This window comes from Rhinoderma darwinii, chromosome 12 (genome assembly GCF_050947455.1).
Source record: "Rhinoderma darwinii isolate aRhiDar2 chromosome 12, aRhiDar2.hap1, whole genome shotgun sequence".
Classification (NCBI taxonomy): Eukaryota; Metazoa; Chordata; class Amphibia; order Anura; family Rhinodermatidae; genus Rhinoderma; species Rhinoderma darwinii.
The window spans coordinates 59818986-59833581 of record NC_134698.1 but is presented as its reverse complement, the minus strand read 5'-3'; the positions used below and the strand labels follow the sequence as shown (position 1 = coordinate 59833581).

Genomic DNA, 14596 nt, shown 5'->3' with positions numbered 1-14596 from the left:
TGGCCATGTGCAGGGCCCGCAATTTGCGGGCGGCCCGCGGGTGACACTCTGCGGCCGTTCGACCCAAAAATTACGGCCGTGCACATGGCTACGGTCATGTGCATGAGGCCTTAGTGTTTTTTAGCCAAACACAGTAGTGGACTCAAACAACTGATGCATCTTCTATCTTTTTTTTTTATACCTTTCCTTCCTTTTTGGATTCACTTCTCGCTAAAAACTGCAATAAAACTCTGCGTGTAGTCCTGGCCTAAAGAGCAAAATTTGTAAAGATGAGTTTAAACATTAACCCAGCCAGATGTGACTTCAATAACATAGTCATTTTAATGTTCTGATTTGTACAAGTCTTTTACGCAACTGGTTGGTTGCAGGATTTTGCAAATGAGCTTGTAAAGGCAGCACATAGATATCCACTCGTGCTTCACTTACTTGACAAGTCGCTTGTGTTCCATTCTCTGCAGAAAGTCTCCTAGGGACCAGAGTTCCATCAGCTCAAAACATTTTTCGCGGCTGGAGCCTCTCTCAATCCTCCTTCACACTTCACAGCTTGTCTGATGCAGCTTAGGGAGGGACGGAGAGCCAGAAATCCAATTTTATCTCTTCAGTATTCAGATGGCTCTTTCCAGTCTGTCTAAGCTGTCACCCCACTGTGTCCTCACTGACCTGATGCACCTGATTTCATCTTGGCTTAAAAGAACCTTCTGGGTCTCCAACTTTTCCTTTTGCAAATCCTGCGTCGTTGCTTGATGGCAAATTAGGTCCTCATCTTCATGTAATGGCTTTGATTGTGGAAAAGGACGTTGGTACTGCAATCAAACTTTTATATACAGGTTTAACTGTTCAATCTCTAAAAGTAAATGAATGATCTTTATGAAGGGTATGATAAAATATACGGCAATAAATAACAATCTAGACAAAAGTTACATACTAAACGGCATATGTTTGGGGACCTTGGTCAAAATCATAGCAGGCACATTCAGTCAGAAACTTCTAATGTCACCAGATTTATTAGGAGGTGTGCACCTTTTAAAACTATAATTGCAAATCTAACCAACTACCCTCTAATTTTATTAATGCAAAATATGCCATTATTAATATGTGCTCTACTTCGCCCTGTCTGCTTGGCCTGGCACCTCCATCATCCCTTTTGCAGTGCATAGATGTGAAAAACGTTCCGAGTGTCAGCTGCATTTCCCGGCCCGACCGCGGTACAGGTGAACGGGACTCCTAGCATGCTAGGAGTCCCTGCTTTCCGGCGGAACTGCTGTTCCGTACTGTATCATTTTGTTCAGCAGGTTCAAAAGGCAGGGACTCCTAGCATCATAAAATGTCTATGATGCCAGGAGTCCCGTTCACCTGTACTGTGGTCGGGCCAGGAAATCCAGCCGACACTCGGACCGTTTTTTACAGCCCGAACTCGGTCGAATGCAAGAGGTGTAAGAAGTCCCTGCTAATCACTTCATGGGTAAGGTCTTGCACATTTTTGTGGTGTTGTGAACAAGCTGCAGTGCAGGTTACCATATATAAACCTCAACATTGGAATTGCAACACCAAGAAGGACAAGCCGTAAAGTTATGCAAATCGAGGAAGTAGCAGGTGTCGCTAAAATCTGCAAATGATCAATTTTCAAGCAACTAGCTCCAATCTGTGGCATATGTGAGGGGCATAAAAGCCAGATTGGAAGCAAAGTTTTTTTAGCCACATATCGGATCAAGTGGTGTGGGATGATTGTGTGATGCCTCCTGTTCGTCGATGTGCCAATTATCGCCACGTGTCGCAAATTGAGGGACAGAATTCTTGAACTGAGAGACCTTTGTTTATAACTCCGGCAGATAGCTACGCACCTAGGCCGAGATGTCAGCACTGTTCAACATTGCGTGTCCCAGGGGTTGGGAACTGCTTGGCATTGCATTGATTTGGTCGGGAACCAGTGGTACGACCATTTCTCCAAAGTGTTCATGAAGCCGTTTTTGAACAGGACAACGCCAGCCCGCGTGTTGCTCTTGCTGTGAGCAGCCTGCATGGCCTAAACTTGCTACCATGGCCTGCAGCATCTCCAGACTTGTCTCCCATCGAGCACAACTGAGACGTCATTGGTCGGCAATTGCAAAGGAAACTGCCAGCGGCCAATCTTGATGATTTGCGAGCCCAAGTTCATACAGCATTGCATAACATTCCTCAGACAACCATTAATAACCACATTGATAGCATGCCAAGGTGGGGTAAGTGCGTGTATTTCTGCGCGTGGCGCTCATACTCTATACTGAATAAATCAAGAGGTTTGAAATGTTTTGTTTCCATTTTTTTATAATTTGCATATCATTAACATGTCTATCAATCCTGAGATTTCCACAATTCCAAAACTTTTTCTTCTCGGAGTTGCAATTTCAATGTTGAGGAGTATAGTTTGGAATTCATATGCCTTTTACATTTTCATCATTGAAACCTGCAACATTTGGCACTCCAGCTAGTGTAAAACGAAGTCCCAGCTTGTCATGAATGCTGTATTATTCTGCAACAGCTGGAGTGCCATAGGTATGTAAAAAGTTAGTCCATTCACAGTTAGTGGTTATCCGGGGTCTTAATTTTTTTTAATTTTATTTTTTACGAATGGCTGCAATAAACTATACTCGCCTATCCTTACCCCCAGCGATCCAGCACTAATGCTCCGGCAGCCCTCCTGCTGATTGTTTGCAGGCAGCTTGTCCTTACTGCAGCCAATCAGAGGGCTCAGCGGTGACCTCATGCCAGGAATAAAACACATGACCGCTGATTGGCTGCTGCGGTCACACGTCGCCTGCATGTAAACAATCACCGGGAGAGCCGCCGGAGCGTCCTTGTTGGATCGCCGGAGTAAAGAATAGGTGAGTATACTTTTTCTTTCTTTTTTTTTTTTTTTTTTTATTTATTTTCAGGATATTTGCAGTCACTTAAAGTTTTAAGAACCTAGATAACCCCTTTAAATATATACAATGCACATAAATAATGAACATGAGCATTGAAAGAGCACGCTGAATAATGTATAAACAGATATTGATAGCTGCCCAGTGAACTATTCAGCAGCTAGGTATGCTCGGCAATGTAGTTCATTAGAACCTCATTGAAGGAGGAAGTTACTGCATTCAGAGCATTTAAAGGGAATTTGTCACCATGTTTATGCAGCACTATCTGAGGGCAATATAAAGTAGTGACAGAGACCATGATTACGGCGCTGTGTTTTCATAAAATCCTGGTTTTCTAGCTGCAGGTCATTAATGTAGAGGACTACATAGCATGTTAAGTAGTCCTTGTCATTTATGAGCTGTGGCTAGCCCTGCCTACCCAGAATTGATCGGCAGTTTTCTCCCCATGCACTGAATATGGAGAAAATTGGCTATCAGCAGTGGGAGGGCGGACTTAGCCGCAGCTTATGGATATGGACTGCAGGAGAAAACTGTGATTTTAGAAATACTTTGTAGCTTTATAAGTAAGGGTATGTACACACGATTAACAAAATACGTCTGAAAATACGGAGCTGTTTTGAAGGTAAAACAGCTCCTGATTTTCAGAAGTTTTTTGAGAAACTCGTGTTTTTCGCTGCGTTTTTTTTGCGATGTTTTTTTATGGCCGTTTTTGGAGCTGTTTTCCATAGTCTATGAGAAAACGTCCCAAGAAGTGTCCTGCACTTCTTTTGACGAGCCGTCATTTTACGCGCCGTATTTTGACAGTGACGCGTAAAATGACAGCTCGTCTGCACAGAACATCGTAAGACCCATTGCACGCAATGGGCAGATGTTTGCCGACGTATTGGAGCCGTCTTTTCAGGCGTAATTCGAGGCGTAAAACGCCTCCATTACGTCTGAAAAGAGGTCGTGTGCACATACCCTAAGTGACACAGCGCTTTAATCAGGGTCTCTGTCTCTACTTTTATGCAGCCCTCAGATTGAGCAACCTAAATCTGGTGAATACGGTCAATGGAGTTTGCCGCATAGTGCATTAAAACTTGGAAAAATGGAAAAATAAGGGACTACAACTTTTAGGCCATATTTAGCTTTACCGAGCGCATTACAGTAAATTCAGTAACTTCATACAGTAGCAGCAACGTGGATGAGATTTCAACAAATCTCATCCACGTGCTGCAGCAAAAACATTAACTTGCTGTATGGACTTGCTTTCTGTATGGATTTTCAATTCTCAGCATGTCAAAATTTTTATTACATTTTTTAATTTTACGGTTTCTTATTTGGTGAGTATATTTACCTGGTCTGACTGATGCGGAAAACTGCCACCGCCTCTTCTAGCATTGCTATAGCAACTTATGCCTGCTCTTCCAGCTGCTCTGTGTCCAGACGCCCTCCTGCGATGACGTTTCATCACATGTGACCTCTGTAGCCTGTGATTGACTGCAAAGGGGGGGTCAGATGTGATGATATTTCATCACTGGGGGAAGCCTGGACACAGAGCTGCCGGAAGTGCAGTTTAATTGTAGCTAATTCCGCAAATGTTATTTGTTGCGGAATCTGTCTTCCCCATTGAACACAAATTCTGCAACAAATGTGCAGCGAATCAGCGGCATAAATTGACATGCTGCAGATTTACAATTCATGTATTAATGGTGAGTTGTTTTTTTTTTTTCCGTAGATTAGTTAAAATCTCATCCACTTTGCTTTCTACTCTAATTCGCTGCAGATTTCTGCGCCCACAAAGCCAGACCGAAAACACGTAACGAATACTCTATATCCGACCTAGAACCCGCAACAAATTCCACCGAAAAACTGCGCCACATTGTGGTGCAGATTTTTGGGCAAAATCTCCACTGCAGAAAGCCGCGCTTATAAAAGGAAAAAAGGTTCATACTTATCCCAGTCCGTAGTCATGGCAACGTTTTCCGTGCAGTCCGCCCTCATGGGGTGACCGCTGCAGCAGTCACATTGGATGAAACGTAATCCGTTGAGGCCGGGCTGGATGAAGGAGCAGAGAGATCTGGTTAAGTATGAGGTTTAGATGAGTTGCGATTTTTTTGCAGCGGAATCGGTGTTTTCGCCGCATAAATCGCAACACTTGGTTATTTTAACATGAAATATTTCCCTATTGAATTCCAGTTGATAAATGGCTACAGTGTTTTTTGCCACTAAGTATTCATTTAGTAGTGTAGTGAGCATGCTGACCTAATACAATTTTAAAGGAGGAAATAAATGGGTATTCTTTCAGACATGGGTATATAACGTTTTCCTCAAATTAATACATTTTCACTTGAAATAGAGGTAACCTTTGTTAAAAGGTTATTTTGTTAGAAATATGCCACTTTATTAAATTTGGACGCCATACAAAAGAGAAGTGAAGCCGTGTATTCACAAACTATGCATGTCGCTATATACGCATTTACCTGTATATATGACTGTCTTGCTAAAGAAGCAGTTGTCCCGCGTCTTTGCCATTATGATGTCATTGTGGACAGAATTCTGTTCTGATATAAAATCAATCAGAGAGGAAAAAAGAAATTGTACTGGAGTGATGGGCAATATTTTTAAAAAATTGAGGAAAATGTATCCAACTATGTGGCAAACTCGAGTTTGTCACGAGATAAAAGAACACCTGTAGGGCTGTCATGACAAGATTTTTGTTTTTCAGTGACTGGTTGTACAACATCTCTTTAGGTCCATCAATCCCTATTTGAGGGATGAACGTGCCAAGTGATGCGGTACACAATCACAGGCTCCTGCCCACCAGAGTAGAAACAGCTATGTGCACAAAACAACCAATCGCTTAAAGTGTATATATAAAGGGGCAGTGTCCAAACCATGTATAGGAACAGTAAAGGATCACTAATCCCCAAAATGATGTCCGTGTTTCCAGAAGAATTGTCTGGTGCACTACGTCCAGTAAAAACCCGAACAAAACTGTAACAATGCTCATGGTGTATTGATAAGGAACAGCTCAATTATTAGAGATCCTCAAAAAAAAATATCATCCCCATATCACGGTACAGAAATAGGAATGTAACAGCTGAATGTGGCAGGACATACTCATAAGAAAAAGGAAATATATCCTCAATTTATACTTATCATTACTAAAATGCATGACTTCCACAAATTCAGGGCTGGCATGGACCACACGTGTTGGATTTATCAACTAATAAATAAGAAACTGTATGATGGGTCTCAAAACAGAGAAAGTTGCACAGGCCTGGTTTTAAAGGGCACATGGGGCAGTAAAACTGGGTATCTCTCCTTCCATGTTAACTGCAAACCCAGCATCTCTTTTGAGGGTATCTGATTCTCAGTGGCAGGGACTGGGTGAAGGAAGTGGTGCTCAGTGAGCCTTTGGACATCCTCTGACTGAAAGGATTCTCCAGTTGTGGGGGAGTCAAACAGGAGGTGCTCAATATTTTTTTCATGGTACTGTAGAAAACTGAGCGTTCCTTGGGTCTTGTACAGAATATAGCGGTTATACAATTAGGTCCAGAATTATTTGGACAGTGACACAATCTTCATGATTTGGGATCTGCTGCCACCACATCGGATTTGAAATGAAACAACTGAGATGCAATTGAAGTGTAGACTTTCAGGTTTAATTCAAGGGGTTGAACAAAAATATCCTGTGAAACGTTTAGGAATTGCAACCATTTTTCTACACAGTCTCCTCATTTCAGGTGATCAAAAGTAATTGGACAAATTAATATTACCATAAATAAAATGTTTTTTTAAAAATACTTTGTAGAGAATCCTTTGCAGGCAATGACTGCCTGAAGTCTGGAACCCATGGACCTCACCAAATGCTGAGGTTCTTCCTTTGTGATGCTTTGCCCGGCCTTTACTGCCGCGGTCTTCTGTTGTTGCTTGTTTGTGGCTCTTTCTGCCTTAAGTTTTGTCTTAAGCAAGTGAAATGCATGCTCGATCGGGTTGAGATCTGGTGATTGACTTGGCCAATGCAGAATATTCCACTTCTTTGCCTTAAACTCCTGCTTTGCTTTCACAGTTTGTTTTGGGTCATTGTCCATCTGTACTGGGAAGCGACGTCCAATCAACCTTGCTGCATTTGGTTGAATCTGAGCAGAAAGTATATCCCTGAATGTTTCAGAATTCATATGGCTGCTTCTGTCTTCAGTCACATCATCAATAAATACTAGTGACCCAGTGCATTTGGCAGCCATGCATGCCCATGCCATCACACTGCCTCCACCATGTTTTACAGAGGATGTGGTGTGCTTTGGATCATGACCGTTCGAAGCCTTCTCCATATTTTCTTCCTCCCATCATTCCGGTACAGGTTGATCTTAGTGTCATCTGTCCAAAGAATGCTGTCCCAGAACTGGGCTTGCTTCTTTAGATATTGTTTGGCAAAGTCTAATCTGGCCTTTCTATTTTTGAGGCTGATTAAGGCCCCATGCACACGAACGTGCTTTTGCGGCCGCAATTCCTCCGAAAATCCACGGGAGAATTGCGGCCCCATTCATTCCTATGGGCCCATGCACATGACCGTGGTTTCCACGGTCCGTGCATGGCCCAGGAGCCTGGACCGCAGAAAGAATGGACATGTCTTATTACGGCCATGTTATGGTCCAGGCTCCTAGCAAATAATGCACGCGGCCATATGCATGGCCCGCGATTTGCAGGTGGCTTGCGAGTGTCACTCTGCGGCCGGCCGACCCAAAAATCATGAGTTCCCAGACGATTTTCCGACTAATATCTTCTGGGCAGCCTGGGGGATTAAGGTGGCGGTCCCTGCCTTCAGAGATAAAAAAAACAAAAAAACACCGGTGTAGCCCGTTGTTCTCTCGCACACCTTATACAGTTTGACACCGTATTGGGCTCTTTTGGAGGGGTTATTTGCCAAAAGGATAGATGGCCCTTAAAGCTCATAAGAGACTCGTCTACTGATGGTTTTTGGCCTGGGGTATATAAATTTAAAAATTACTCTTTTAGGAGGGAGATAAGGGGTCTCAATCTGTTGAGGTGATCATAGCCTGGGTCACTTTTTTGGGGGGATTTGGGAATTATCTGAGAAGTGAATGAAACGCATTATTGTTCCATAGTGCGTTCGGACCATAACGGCTGCAAAAACAGGGCTGCTGTGGATCGTGCTAGTAGCCCAGTAGGACCAGATAGATGTTTTTTTTGTTGTTGTTTTTTTAACTAACTTCATGTTTAGGGTAATTCCCAAAACATGTTTTTTTTTTTTTTCTATCTCCGAGACAATTGTGGGGTCCATGATCTGGTATAGCAAGACCTGGGATTTTCAGTCACAAATTGCCTGGCATATAAATGTGTCTGCTGGACAATTAGTTCCAGGACCTGATCTCCTATGAACAATTTAAAAAAGTCATAGGGGGTAAAATTTGAGATATTCGTGTTGATGCCTTGAGTGGCTATAAAAGGTGAAATTTAGGGGGAGTAAGAAACTGCAGGATCCCACATGGCGGGAGGGACTGTATTACTAGGCCCTTCTCCTGACCGTTTAACGATGACAACTGCGTCCACCACCATAGGACTGGGGAGTCCAGTGGCAGAAGCAGAACTTGTCGCTTCCTGAACTACGTTCTGCTTCTGATGCAGTGTCCATATCGCTGTCTGAACTGCTGGAGCACAGCAAGGTGTACGCCTGGTCCGCAATGAACATTCTGCGATTTCGTGCTCGCTACACGAACTTTTTTTTAATTTTTTTAAACTTAATTTTTTCTATTTATTTTGTTTTTTATAAGACTAACAAGAAAACAAAAAATGTTACGGTAAACCGCAGCTAATAACCGTTGTTGTAACAGCGTAATTAGCAAATAAAATCTTAGACCACAGGTAATCTGCGGGTGATTTGCAGGTAATCTGTGCACACAGGCGAATGTGTGGTGTTTTTCACAGTCTGACCGCACACGATTTGAAGCAGTATCTCTCTCTCTCTCCCCTCACAAAACAACTACAGTGAGAGGAGAGAGAGAGAGAACTAGCACAAATCCTGTGCTGTATTTGCTAAATATATGACTATGGTCACTGTGATCGGTATATCACAGTGACCATATGATCAGGGACCAATTATAATGGTCCCCGATCACTTACTATGTACAGGCAGATTCTGCCTTGTACTTACAGTGCATGAGTGCCCCATTGTTGTTTTTTGGCAGAGGTGGGGGGGGGGGCTGGGTGTGCGATTGGAGGCTGCAGGGGGCCTAACATTAAGTTTTTAATCTCCTCTCAGCAAACATTCATGGTGAGAGGAGATGTAAAGCTTATTTTAACATTATACTGCATTATAACGGTGATCATCAGTATTTGTTGACTGCCGGCGATCATGTGTCTTGGGACCGCAAACAACAGCCCCCAGTCAGTGCTCCAAGCCCTCAGCTACCGGAGGTGGCTGAAAGCTGGGGGCTTTCCCTCCTCCCGACGGCGCTAATTTATTCTAATGCAGCGCCGTGAAAAGGTGTATTCATCAGAATAAAGCCCGTTAGTGGCCGACGTGAAAATGTGTATTGGCGGTCATAAACGGGTCAAGGTCTCTCTCACACAGCAGTATTTTTGTCCGTATTAGGCAGCCAAAACCAGGAATGAAACCTAAACAGAGAAAAGTATAATGGAAAGATTTGTACTACTTCCATGTTTTGAAAGCACTCCTGGTTATGTCTTCCAAATACTGATGCAAAATACTAAGAAAATGAATCGGTCTCTGCACATCATGCTGCCTTTTACAAATGAATGCTTGTCCAATACTGACTAGGTAGGTCACTACATTTTGTAATTAGATGAGTAGATACTTGTCCGAAAAATTGTTTGATTGAGCTGGTGTAAACACGGTCAGCGATCGAACGATCATCTTTCATATATCGGTGATGGCATCTTTTTTGCTGACAAAAATATTATTGTTTGTCTGCAATAAATTTGCAAGTGTAGAAAGGAATCGCTCGCTTTTCCACGGAAACGAGTAGGCGTGTTATTGTCTTTCTCCCGATCATAATTATGAATATTTTAACGGTAATATACAAGGTAAAATACAGCCCATTCGACCCTGAACGAATCGCTAATTGTTGTATCATTACAATTTAACTGTTGGTCTAAAAGGACCTTTTACTGACCAGATTTGGGGGTGCTAGAAATTCACGTAAGCTTTAGTTCTTATTGTCTGAATCCAAATATTTTATTTTCCCACCGTGAGCCTAAGTTCACTGTAGTCAATGAAAGAGTTCAACATTAACACCAAAAATAGAACAGGTTACAACTTCACACACCCAGGCTCAGAGATGTGTATTTTGGGTGCTTTTCAAATGGAGCACATGTTTGCGGAGACCATCCTTAGCCATCAAGCTTTCTTTACATTGGGCACTGTATGATCCTGACATTAACCGCAACAGTTCTTCCAAGAAGAAAAAAATAGAAACACACATTTTCCTAAAATGAGTACTGATCTGGTGGTGAAAATGTTAAATGGTAGAGCTCCTAATACTTGGCACAAAGAGGAGTGTGAAGACTGAGTGATGGCTACAGGCAGTTGTCTAACCTCTCGGCTAACCTCAGGAGAAGGAAATTAATTGCTCTGTCAGAGCCACTGGAAGCCCCGGAGAGCTGCTGCTACTGCAGCCCCAATCATCTGCCAATGCAGGGTGTGCCGGAGGAGAAACTAAAGCAATGCAGCAGGATGAATTTGTGACAAACATGCAGCATTTGCTGTTCTGTGGAACATGTCTCGCTACAAAAAGAACAAAATATTGCCTTTTGCAAAAAAAACAAACAAAAACAGAGCTCATGGAGAGTGTGCCCTTTCTTTTGACTTCTTCTTTCAGGGCCTTTTATTTTATTTTTGTTCCCAGTAGAAACGGAACAGCGGGCCAAACACTGATCTGAGCAAGAAGATGATCAAATTTCATTGTTTTAATTTGTACTTTGAAATAAAGGGAACTTGGAGGTTCTTGAAAAGGTAGAAATTTAGGTGTTTCAGGTTTTTCAAATTGACCTGGCTCAATGTATTTTCTGGCTTGATACTACACTAAAGGCTATTTTATATCTCAGGAATGTTATTGATTTGTAAGGGTTTGTTTGGTGTAACTACATCTTGTAAATTTCTACTAGCTACAACGGAGAGCCGTGTCTAAGCTTTCTAAAAGGCCTGCGGCATTCAATGAATGCAAGTCTAATGAGTGGAGTTGATCTGTTAAATCTAAAGTAATTTTTATTACAGATTTTTCACATTTTAGAACAAAAATACAGAACAATACAAAATCCTTCTCCTTCCTTGATACATGTGGTATTAAACATATATATTAGATACACTACAAGAAGTACAGAAAAAGTATTTACTCGAACAATTGGTAGTCCATGTCAATCATTAGACATCCAAAGGACAGACCTTTTTAAAACCTCTGACAGACATTGATTTGTCACATAATCCAATCCCTCCCCACAGTCAGGTAGACCTCCCCCCCCCCCCCAATGCTCTGTCTCGAACAAGTAAAGGAAGAGTTAAACCTGGCATATCTAGCTCAGATCTTCTCAAACATAGTCATAGCTTCCATTTCACTGTAAACATATTTTTCCATATGAAGCAACCGATTAATTTTCTCTCCAAACGCTTGTATAGTTGGGGGTTGCTCGGCAATCCAATGTTGCGCTATGTTTTCTAGCCAATAGAGCAATCGAGCAGTCGCTAATTTGAAATGTTCAGAAATTGAGACGTCTTCGACATATCCTAAGATGCAGAAAAAAGGAGTCAAATCTATCCAAATCTATGTCAATATTAGTAGTTCAGGTTGTCTGTCAATCCTTTGAGCACACTCAGCTGTAGCTAACACACATCTGAGTGGCAGCCGGAGCAATGGAAATAGCAGAAGTCACCAGGCTAGCGCAGCTGAAGTGCACATGCTCTCTCTGTGCAGTGAGACGGCGCATGTGCGTTCTTGCCGCTCGCACTGCACAAAGTGAGGAAGCGACCCACTATTCAGACCAGGGACAACGATAATAAATAAAACCACGAGTGTAGTATACGATTCTTTTGGGGGTGAGATATTTTACTCCTTCGCTTTAGAAAATAGCTTCTATTTGCAATTATTTTCATATATGGTATAATAGGGCATACATGGAATCTTGGGAATATCCCTTTAAGAAATGTATCCCCTATATTTTTGTATAACTAATTAAAACCAGATATTGAAACACAATATTTTTTTAATTGTAGATTTTTTTTGTATTCTATCTTCTGTAAATGATTATGGGGGCAGCCGTCTTACCTGAGCAGCTGTTTAAAGAGGTTATCTAGGTTCCTAATTTTTTTGAACTGATGGCTGAAAATGACATGAATTAACAAAACAAGCAATACTTATCTATCCTTTCCCCTAGCGGTCCAGCACTGATGCTTCGGCGGCACTCAGTGATTGTTTACATACAGGCAGCGTGTGACCGCTGCAGCCAATCAGAGCGCTTAATGTTCATGAATCACATGGCTGTTAACAACTGTGAGCATCACCTACTGTCAATGGTGGATCCTGTGTAATCTATGTATAGGTGTTATCTTTCATTGTAATCCTGCCTTTGATGATAATGATATGAATACTGAAGTGATCTCTACAGAACAGGAAGTGTTGGTCTGTTATGAGACTCAGTGGCCAGAGATAAAACTGCAAGATTTTAGTATTGTTTTTTAACCCCCTAATGACCAGGCCCTTTTGCGCGTTAATGACCAAAGATTATTTTTTGTTTTTTCACTTGTTGCATTTTAAGTCGTAACTTTTTTTTTTTTGTTCCGTTAACTTAGCTGTATAAGGGCTTGTTTTTTTGTGGAACGAGTTGTATATTTTAATTGCACAATTTTTGGGTGCATATAATATATTGATTAACTTTATTTTAGGAAAGAATTGTAAATAAACCGCTAATCCATGATTGTTTTTCACATTCTAAATTTACGCTGTTCACTATGTGGCATAAATAACATGTTACCTTTATTCTATTGGTCGTACGATTACAGGAATACCAAATATGTAAAGGTTTTATGTTTTCCTATGTTTGCAAAATTAAAAACATTTTTAGAAAAAAATTACTTGTTTTTGTTTTGCCGCATTCCAAGAGCCGTAATTTTTTTATTTTTCAGTCGATGTAGCCATATGTGGGCTTGTTTTTTGCGGGACAAGGTGTAGTTTTTATTGGTATTATTTTGGGGAACATGGGACTTATTGATTAACTTTTATTTTATTTTTATGTGGGGAATGGGAGAAAAAAAGGAATTTTGCATTTTTTTGCAGGGTTTTTTTACGCCGTTAAGCCGACTGTTTAATTAATGTGTTAAATTTATTGTTTGAGTTGTTATGATCGCGGCGATACTATATATGTGTATGTTTTATTTTTTACACTTTTACTAAATAAAACCACTTTTTGGGGGAAAAAAGTGATTTGATTTTATTTTTACTGTAATCTATTTTTATTTCCATAAACGTTATTTAACTGTTTTCCTTTTTTGTTTGTCCCACTAGGGGACTTCACCATGCGATCTGCTGATCGCTCATATAATGCTTTGGTATACTTAGTATACCAAAGCATTATTGCCTGTCAGTGTAAAACTGACAGGCAATCCATTGGGCCATACCTCTGGCGTGGCCTAATAGGCTGTTGCTGAAGGCAGACCTGGGGGCCTTTGTTAGGTTCCCGGCTGCCATGGAAACACAACGGCGCCCTGCGATTTCTTAGCCGGGGCGCCGATGGGGTGACAGAGGGAGCTACCTCCCTCTGTCAAACACATTAGATGCCGTTGTCGATATTGACCCTGGGCACTTTATGGGTTAAACTGTCTGAATCGGAGCGTGTTTCGATTTCGTCAGGAGCCAGGCTGTGTACAACAGACGTGCTCCTGCCGCTGTTTGTGTGGGTACACTGGCAGTGCCCACGCGATCAGAGGGACAGATATATCCATCACTATGCAGGAACTAACACCTGGTTGTGACGGATATATCCGTCGTTCGTCGTTAAGGGGTTAAAATAGACAATGACCTAGGAAATTAAAAAAATATAAAAAGATGTTAAATGGACAATAACTTTTCAAATAACTAATGCTAATCTAATAGTATAATTTATGGAGATCAACTTTGTTACTTATTTACTGTTAAAATGAAGTTGTTTTATCCTTGCATATTCTATGCAATGTAGGTGATTCTCTTATTGTAATCTGCTGTCCACCCCCTGCTGTCAAGCAAAATCAGTCTTCAGTTACAGAGCAGAGGAGAAGGACTGCAGGAAGTAGGGGTGTGTCTCTTCACAGCCTGCCCATAGAAGTTTATGCAGATGGCGGATGTGAATAGAAAGCGATACAGATACGCTACCTATATAAGTCCATGGAGAGGGGAGGAGGAAGGAGAGAGCACGAGCAGAGTAAGAAAGACACACAGAAGTTCAGCAGCTTTTGGTGAGAGTTTTATCTCACCCAGTGCTGGATTCTCGGCTACACTGCTCATTACTGCTGTGTAATCTCTTACATACTGCTACTCTTATATTTGTGACAGAAGAGGTGAATCCTGTTCTTCTCTATGTGTTCAGTGTATGGCAGATATGATAGCTGTTAGGCTCCACCTACTAGCTCAGAGAAAACTGAAAAATAGAGCCTGCAGAAGGTGAAAACTGCTAAATAATGCAGAATGCAAGTCATATAATAGTAA

General features: G+C 41.6%; 1 protein-coding gene and 1 long non-coding RNA gene across 2 annotated transcripts in view; one reads left to right on the top strand and one right to left on the bottom strand.

Annotated features, from left to right (window-relative positions):
* Window positions 1-14596, top strand: part of DPF3 (double PHD fingers 3) — a 257140-nt gene that overhangs the window by 38650 nt on the left and 203894 nt on the right.
* LOC142664811 (uncharacterized) lies at window positions 160-4937 on the bottom strand. Its single transcript, XR_012851388.1, has 3 exons — window positions 4834-4937; window positions 427-844; window positions 160-247 (listed from the first exon to the last, which is right to left on the bottom strand). It is a non-coding gene; the product is annotated as an uncharacterized LOC142664811 (long non-coding RNA).